We start from the raw sequence: 7595 nt of genomic DNA, 5'->3' as shown, positions 1-7595 counted from the left end.
ACATACTCCCTTACACTTTAGTATATTTGGGAGAAAGAAATTCATACTATGCTATTCTCTTTTATTCTGCTTTCTGCTCTGCTACTCATGCCAGAAATCACTACATTCCCAATCTGTTTTGGGTTTTACTGCATACACACTAAAAACAATTATATTCAGACTCAGATTGCAACACAGTGATTTGATTATAAGTGACACCTTATGTTTTAGATGTTTGTTCACTTTCAACTCTTGTACATTATTTGAATTCTCACCAGCTGACTGGCACAATTTTGAACATTTCCAGCTTATACTGCACTACAGAATTGTAAAGCCACTGAGTAAAGGCATGGAAGTTACAATGATATATGAGACTGCCAACATAACAGCAATAGCCTGCAAGTTTGAAGCTTATTCTCTACATTTATGTCCTCAGAGAAAATCATTGTAGTGCTGAGGGCTTAAGTGTTGTGGGTTTAAGTGTTAATTAAGTGGTATATAGGTCTCAGCCTGTTTCCTTGAACAGGGAAGTTTTATGATTTCAGCCAGGTGAACAAGTCACAGCAGGGTTGAATTTTTTGGGGTTCTGTTGTTTTCTCCCAGCTGCACCCCTTTTTCAGTCACCCTCCACAACTTCTAGAAACGTGCTAGAATGTTTTACATGAATCATCTAGAGCCATGAATATAAACCACATTATCTACATGCTGAAAGATATTCTTAATTTGAATTTCAGCTTTGAAAAAAAAAAAATAATAATAATTCGCTGTGCTCTTACCTGATTGAGCATTGCATCAGATTAAGATATGCTGTACTATGACTGGCTTATACCAGTTTTCTTTTCTTGATCCGTTTATTGTGCTTCACATTCCCCATAAAAGCAATCAAAAGCAAATATCAAAACACAAGTCTGTGGTTAGCATTTTTCAGGCTAAAATACTCACACTTTTGCGCAATGGGCCCTTGATAGGACTACTAAATTTGTTACCCTGTTACTCATCAGTCACTCCTCTCTTTTAGGATGCTAAGTAACAAAATGCTTACTTAGGACCCAAATTTATAACTGATAGAATCCTAAGTTCACTTCTTGAAATACTGATCAGCCTGCTGCTTTCTAGACCCATACGGAAATAGAAAATTAGCATCAGGAAGTTTATAACAGCATACAGGAGCACTACCTAATTTTTAGTTATTTAAGCAACAGTGCCAACAGATTACTGAAAACTGCCACCACTCCAGTAAAATTCTTCTCATTTTGGAAAGAAATCATAACCATCTGTGTCTTCCCAACATTTCTTTCCTATATTCTGTAAACCTGTTTTCTCTGAAGTTTTCACAGCTTTTACCTGTCCTGACTTCCAGCAATCCAGTGTAACCAAACTATCCTTGAGGACTAGAGGTCACACAATTCCTTTCTGAATACCAAATAGATATTAGGCTATCATTTTTCATAATCCATATACAAGGATCATTTGCAGCAATAATGTGTGTTCCTTTAATATAAGTAATGTTTCAGTGACTGTCAGTACCTCCACTAATTCCCACAGAATATTCCACAAATCACACTTAAATATGATTCTGTAGTCACTGCTCAATCTTTCTTAAAGACACTAGATTTCAGTTTGCAAAAGAATTGTGTGTATACTGGTGCTCATAATTAGGTTTGAATGATGTAGGAACAACGCAGCAATGGCAACATGGTTTTCAATATAAAATGAACTTACCAATGAACTTACCTGAACTCTGATAGGTCAGTCAGAAAATAATGCCACAACCATGGCTTATTTCCATGGAAACTACAATAGCTGGAAAGAGCACAGTAACACTATTTCATAGAGCTAACTCTCATCTACAAAACATTCGTTTTCAGCATAGTCACTGTTAGCTGATTTGCATATATGATCTGACTGAAATACTCTTCATTTCCTGATATGAAAGCTTTACATGGTGTTCTAGAATATGGCTTGTTAGTCACTGTCATCACTGCTGAAATGCACCACCCACCACCTCACTGCCCTCGCATCCACTCTTCTGTCTTCATAAATATTCAGCAAGCATCAATGAATGTCAATGGGGGGCAATTTTGTCCACATGGAGGAATTCAGTTCCACATCTTTGCTTCTTACACCATTGCATGTCAGACACCATTCTGTCAGGCTGTCCCTCTGCTGCCATCTGTTGCACAGCATCAAAATTTAAGGGAATATTGCTAGGAAAGTTCAACCTCTACTGCCATACCACCAACATCTGCCTCTGATGTTGTGGCCCAACATAATAAAATAGGAGGCAGTACTTTCAGAGCATTGTGTTACCTCCTGAGTACAGAATAAGGAATTTATTTGTGTACTCTGTTCTACAATGCAAACATTTGGTTTAGCATTTATTTCTTGGGGCAGTTAGCCAGCAACTATGGATTTTGCTACATGTAGCTTCTAGAACTGGAATTTATATGTGGAGTTCAAATTGAAACTGGACAGAATCATTCTGAAGATTTAGGAAAAGTTATCTTTTATTATTGTTTTTTAATGTCTTCTACTTTTCTTCTTTCCATTATCAACTAGAAGTCTGTTTGTGACAAAAACAAAACAAAACCAAACAAGAGCTCTTCCCATCATTTTTTCCTCATCTGACAATCACAGTAACATAAAGAGAAGTAAATTTTCCTCATTAATAGATTCTGTTTGTGCCACATTAGGTTTGACAGAAAAAAAAGAATAAAAAAGAAAAAAAAAGAAAAAAAAAAAAACAAACCAAAAAACCACTCACCTAATTCTTGTATGTTTAACTGATAAAATATATTCAGAAACAGAAACTGTGAAAAAACATGAAAAGCAGTTATTGAGGCAATCACAAATTAGTAAGAAATTGCTTTTCTTCCCTGTTATTAACACACTGCCTGAAAGGAAGGGTTCTTAACAGAATCTGAGTCAAACAGCTCTAAAATGAGCTATCATTTGGAAAAGACAAGACAGTGCTAAACATAATTAATGGCTAAAACAAGACAGAAGTGTTCATGAAGATGGGACAGAGAGAAGTCAGTAATGTAGTCTTCTGCTCTAATCAGATGTTGTTCGGGTTCTGTACCATCATGGGTATAAATGGAAAAAAATCCAGTTTGCTTTGTAAATTATAAAAGAAGAATAGCAGGCACTGTGACTGTCTACATAGAGACCTTTTATCATCAGTTGTTGCTTTTATTTAAAGAAGAAATATTATGTACAATAAAATAAATGGCTGCTGTTTCATGTGAAAAAAGGGTTGGAAAATATCTGCTAAAACCCTACAGCATCTGATGATTCATACTTGGCCTTTTTCTGTAGGGATTAATTGTATCTCCTGCTCTGTGTTGCAATGACATTTTACCTAACAATACTCTGCCTTTATTTGGTATAACAGGTTATACTGTATTGCTACAGCTTGGAACAGTTAGACCTGAAACTGCAAAAATTGAAAAGAAGCCAGTGCTGACTGGAAGACTGTAAGAACTGCGTTAATACAAAGACTAAAAGGCTACATCCGCACCTTTGTAGACATCAGACTCTTGGCTACCTTCACCACTTTGGAACTTCCCTGGCAGAAGCCTAGATAACCTCCTTCAGTAGCCTATAAAATAAGCATTCACTTGATTGCTGCAACAAGAGCAGTCTGTGTGGAGGGGGTGAGCATCGTATGCATTGCCAGAACAATCTGTCACTTACCTTCAATTATTTTTCTACTTGCTTGTGTCACACAGCTGAGATCAGGACTTTGGTATTCAGCTGTGGATTATACTTGTACATGTGACTGTGAGTCTGAAACTATAGTTTTGTTCATCATAAAGCCATCTTTTTCTTTGACCATAGCTTTAAGTCATGATGTACTTCTTTGATAACATATAGCTAACTTATTTCTCAACAACATGTAAGGGAACAAGTTACCTGTGCTGTCTGCCTTCTGTCTTCCTGTTTTTTCCAGATATCACAAATCAAAACCTTTCTACCACAGTAAAGAAACACAGCTACATGTTCACGAGCACCATGGAGTGAGTCTGTATATGGATATGTTCCACAGAACAAATTTCATGAATGGGAATTTGAGATGCCAGTATTTAAAGAGTTGTTTGGAAATGCACAGAAAAGAACAGTTCTGTTTTGTATGTGCTGAAGAGGATTTTTCCTTGGATATATGGATTTTAAGTAGAGCGTACTACTGCCCTCAAAATAGAAATGGTCCATTCATATAAGGAAAGAGGTAACCTCTACTCATCCATTCCGTCTGCCTGTTATTATCACATAGATTTCATTCATGCAAGCCTCTGAAATACTGGAAGAAAAAGAAAGGGAATATTGTAAATTATTACATATTCCCTCTGAAGGAAGGCTGAAATTTTCATTTTGTTCATTTCATTGGTTTAATTTTTGTAATGGGTGAGGTAGAAAGAGGGATAAGAGAAGAAAAAAGAAAAAATAGTTGTGTTGCAATGCTAATGAGCACATTTAGAAGGCTCTGCCAGAAACTGTGTGCTTCAGCTTGCTTTTATTAGCCATTTTGAAAGATATCTTACTTGCAGTTGTACAAAAAGCATTGTCAGTGCTTTTATATTTTCTCATTTAGAATGCTATGACATTATTTGGAGAAGGACTAGTTCTGCAGCACATAAGCCAGTATCAGTATTGTATAATGCAGCAGCTAGACTCATTTTGCAGTGTGATTACAAAACCCATCACAGTGAATTATACTGCAAGTTAAATTGGTTTCCACCTTCTTCAAAGCCAGAATATTATCTTGCACAAATAGTGGACAAATGTAGAAATAATACAAGTCCAACTTATCTGAATGATAGACTACAGAAAGCTTCTACTGTTCACTCCATCAATACTCTGTGCTGCTAACGACACCTGCTACATTCTGAAAACTAATAATGGTGAATGGTCCCACATTTTTTTCTTTATTAAGCTTCAATTTACCAGGGCAGCCTACCACTGCAAAAAAACTCTCCAACTCTGAAAATTATTATTATTTTTTTCAGTAACCTCCTTTCGTTTCTCTTGGTCAGAAATACCTGTGAACATGTGATGCTGCTGTATATTCTTTCAATGAGCAAAACAGTACCATCATTGGCTTTGGATTTTTCAGCATCATTTTAGGCACAGAAGCAGTTCTTTGGTATAAGTAACCAAGACTGTGAACTCTAAGTTCTCCTACAACAGGCTTTGTACTGCTTCCAATCATGGTGGGTTTTGTTGTTGTTGTTTTGGTTGTTTTGTTTTCATATTTTTTAAATGTGGTGCTTGAACTCCCTGAAGTGACAGCACAGCCCTGTGACTACATCTGAAAAGCAAGTTGCGTGTATTACAGAATAAAAATATACACCTGTAGTTAAAAAAATTCAAACAGAATAAGAGAGATTTAAAATAGTTTTGTGAAAGTGACTGCTCTGGCTTACCTGTTTGCTTCCAGTTACTGAACATCATCTGAAACTGGCTGAAAAGAAGAGCTATGTGGTCGTATTGAACTTACTGACATTACATTCATGGTATCACAGCTGAAGACAATTGAGGGGCAGGGAGGAGAGAAGCAGTCAAACAGCTCAATTAAGGCAGAGGTTATATTCCAAGAAAAAACATACACAGCACACAGCAATTTCCTAAAGCTGGACAGATCTTGGAAAAGCTTTGTAAAATCCATCTATTCCTTTCTAGCATGTAATGACAATGCAGGCAGTTAAAATAGTAATAATTAAAAAAAGAATCCATACAAACAGAGGTATATATACAACTGCATGCATAGAATATAGTTGATTTAGTCTTCTCTATCAAAATCAGCAGGTTTATCTCTAGTCGAGCTGTACAAATAAATGTTTTTAGAACGTACTATTTTGCAGACATTTTGTCTGATCTCCAGATTGAGAATTGTTACTGCGACGCTGAGATACAGTTGATGGTATTTGGAGTTGCCATAGTGTTAAATGCTTCTTCTGTGATCAGCAACTGCTGATTTAAATGAAAATCTTCAGCCATTTTCTCTGCTGCATATTTCACAGTCATTTCAAATTCATCATAGACAAAAAGGTATCAATGATACCAGATAAAAAATACATTATATCTAAATGAGCTTTCCATGATTTGTTTTCAAGGTCACAGCGCACAAATAGCATCTGCTTTCAGCTGCTTTACAGAACAGAACATGTTGAAGAACTTCAGTCATCTGAGTTATAATTAGTAAAAATGTACATGTTCACTTCACAGCAGTTCCATATTTAAATGCCTGAGCTGAATTTCTGGTCTGGACAATGTCCAGGCCAAAAATGCATAATCCCAGCTTTAATGTGTGGGATGATTTACTTTAGCAGTTCTGACAAATGCGTGTGAGGCATAGCTAGGTAAAGGCAAGCCAGAATCAATGGGACTCTAAGGCGCTTGGCACTTGTAAAAGATTTTCAGAATTAAATTCTCAAATTTATCAGTATTAATAATTCTAATTTAATGCATTTTCCTTGTCACTTACAATGACTCAATTGCTAATTAAAAGTTGTTGAAGAAGATGAATTACCATTCTACATGCTTAAAAAGAATGTTACTAATATGTCTAAATCTAGATGTCAAATGTAGAGTGGTATGATTCTAATCCCCCTAAATACCATTGTTATCCAAAACAATTTTACACTGAATTAATTTCATTGTCAAAGAAAGGAGCAAATATTGGACAACTCAGTGATCCACATTTAAACTTCTACTATGTATTGCTCTAAGATTTATATTCAAATGACATTGAATTCGTTTGCAGAATGAGTCTTTTTCCTTCGGTGGGGTAGCAATGACTCAAAAAAATAGCATGTGGCTATTGGCAGAGTGCATACATTTATTACATTTTTTCTCCCTTGTGCATTTTAAATATTCATGTTTAAAGCCTGTATAAATGCACAGTTTAAAGCTATGCCTACCAAAGTAACTACCATCTCTGTTTGAATGACAATGATGAGATTTCTGTCATGCTTTGCCTCTCCCACAGTGCCAGTGATGGGATTTTTTTTCTGAAAATCTTATTACTGGATGTGCTGTCAAGGTCTCAGATGGAACTTTCAATCAAAATGGCAATCAGAAGGTTATCTATTTGTGAGTTTTTCTACAAAGGATTTTTGCAAAACTCTACAGTGAATACTATGTAACACATAGTCAGAGCTACTAGTCCTAAATGATTACATGACTATAAACAGTAATGTGATCCATATCTCACAGCACCTTCCATTGTCCCAGGGTTGATGAGTTAATAGTATTATTAAAATTGCTTAGAGATTCTCAGATACAGAGCTTTTAAACAATACATAATTTAAATGAATTAGATGCCTCATTCAAATAAAATTAATATAGAAGTGGTGTTAGTATATAAGTTGTCTGCAGTCTGGAGTCATTAACACCTGACATGCCAAAGCTGAAGCAAATTCTTTTTTTGTTTTGAAAGATAGATAAACTTGGGGATGATGCATCCAGATGTTTACCTCTGTGGAACAGATGTTTCTCAGGAACCTAAGGAGGAAATGTTGTTTTTATTTCCACTACTTGAAAAAAGAGAGGAGAGGAGAGAAGAGGAGAGGAGAGGAGAGGAGAGGAGAGGAGAGGAGAGGAGAGGAGAGGAGAGT

The sequence above is a fragment of the Centrocercus urophasianus genome, unplaced genomic scaffold, assembly GCF_019232065.1.
Source record: "Centrocercus urophasianus isolate 14NV4802_14NV808 unplaced genomic scaffold, USGS_Curo_1.0 seq_2, whole genome shotgun sequence".
NCBI classification, from domain to species: domain Eukaryota; kingdom Metazoa; phylum Chordata; class Aves; order Galliformes; family Phasianidae; genus Centrocercus; species Centrocercus urophasianus.
Note: the sequence above shows the minus strand (reverse complement) of the source record.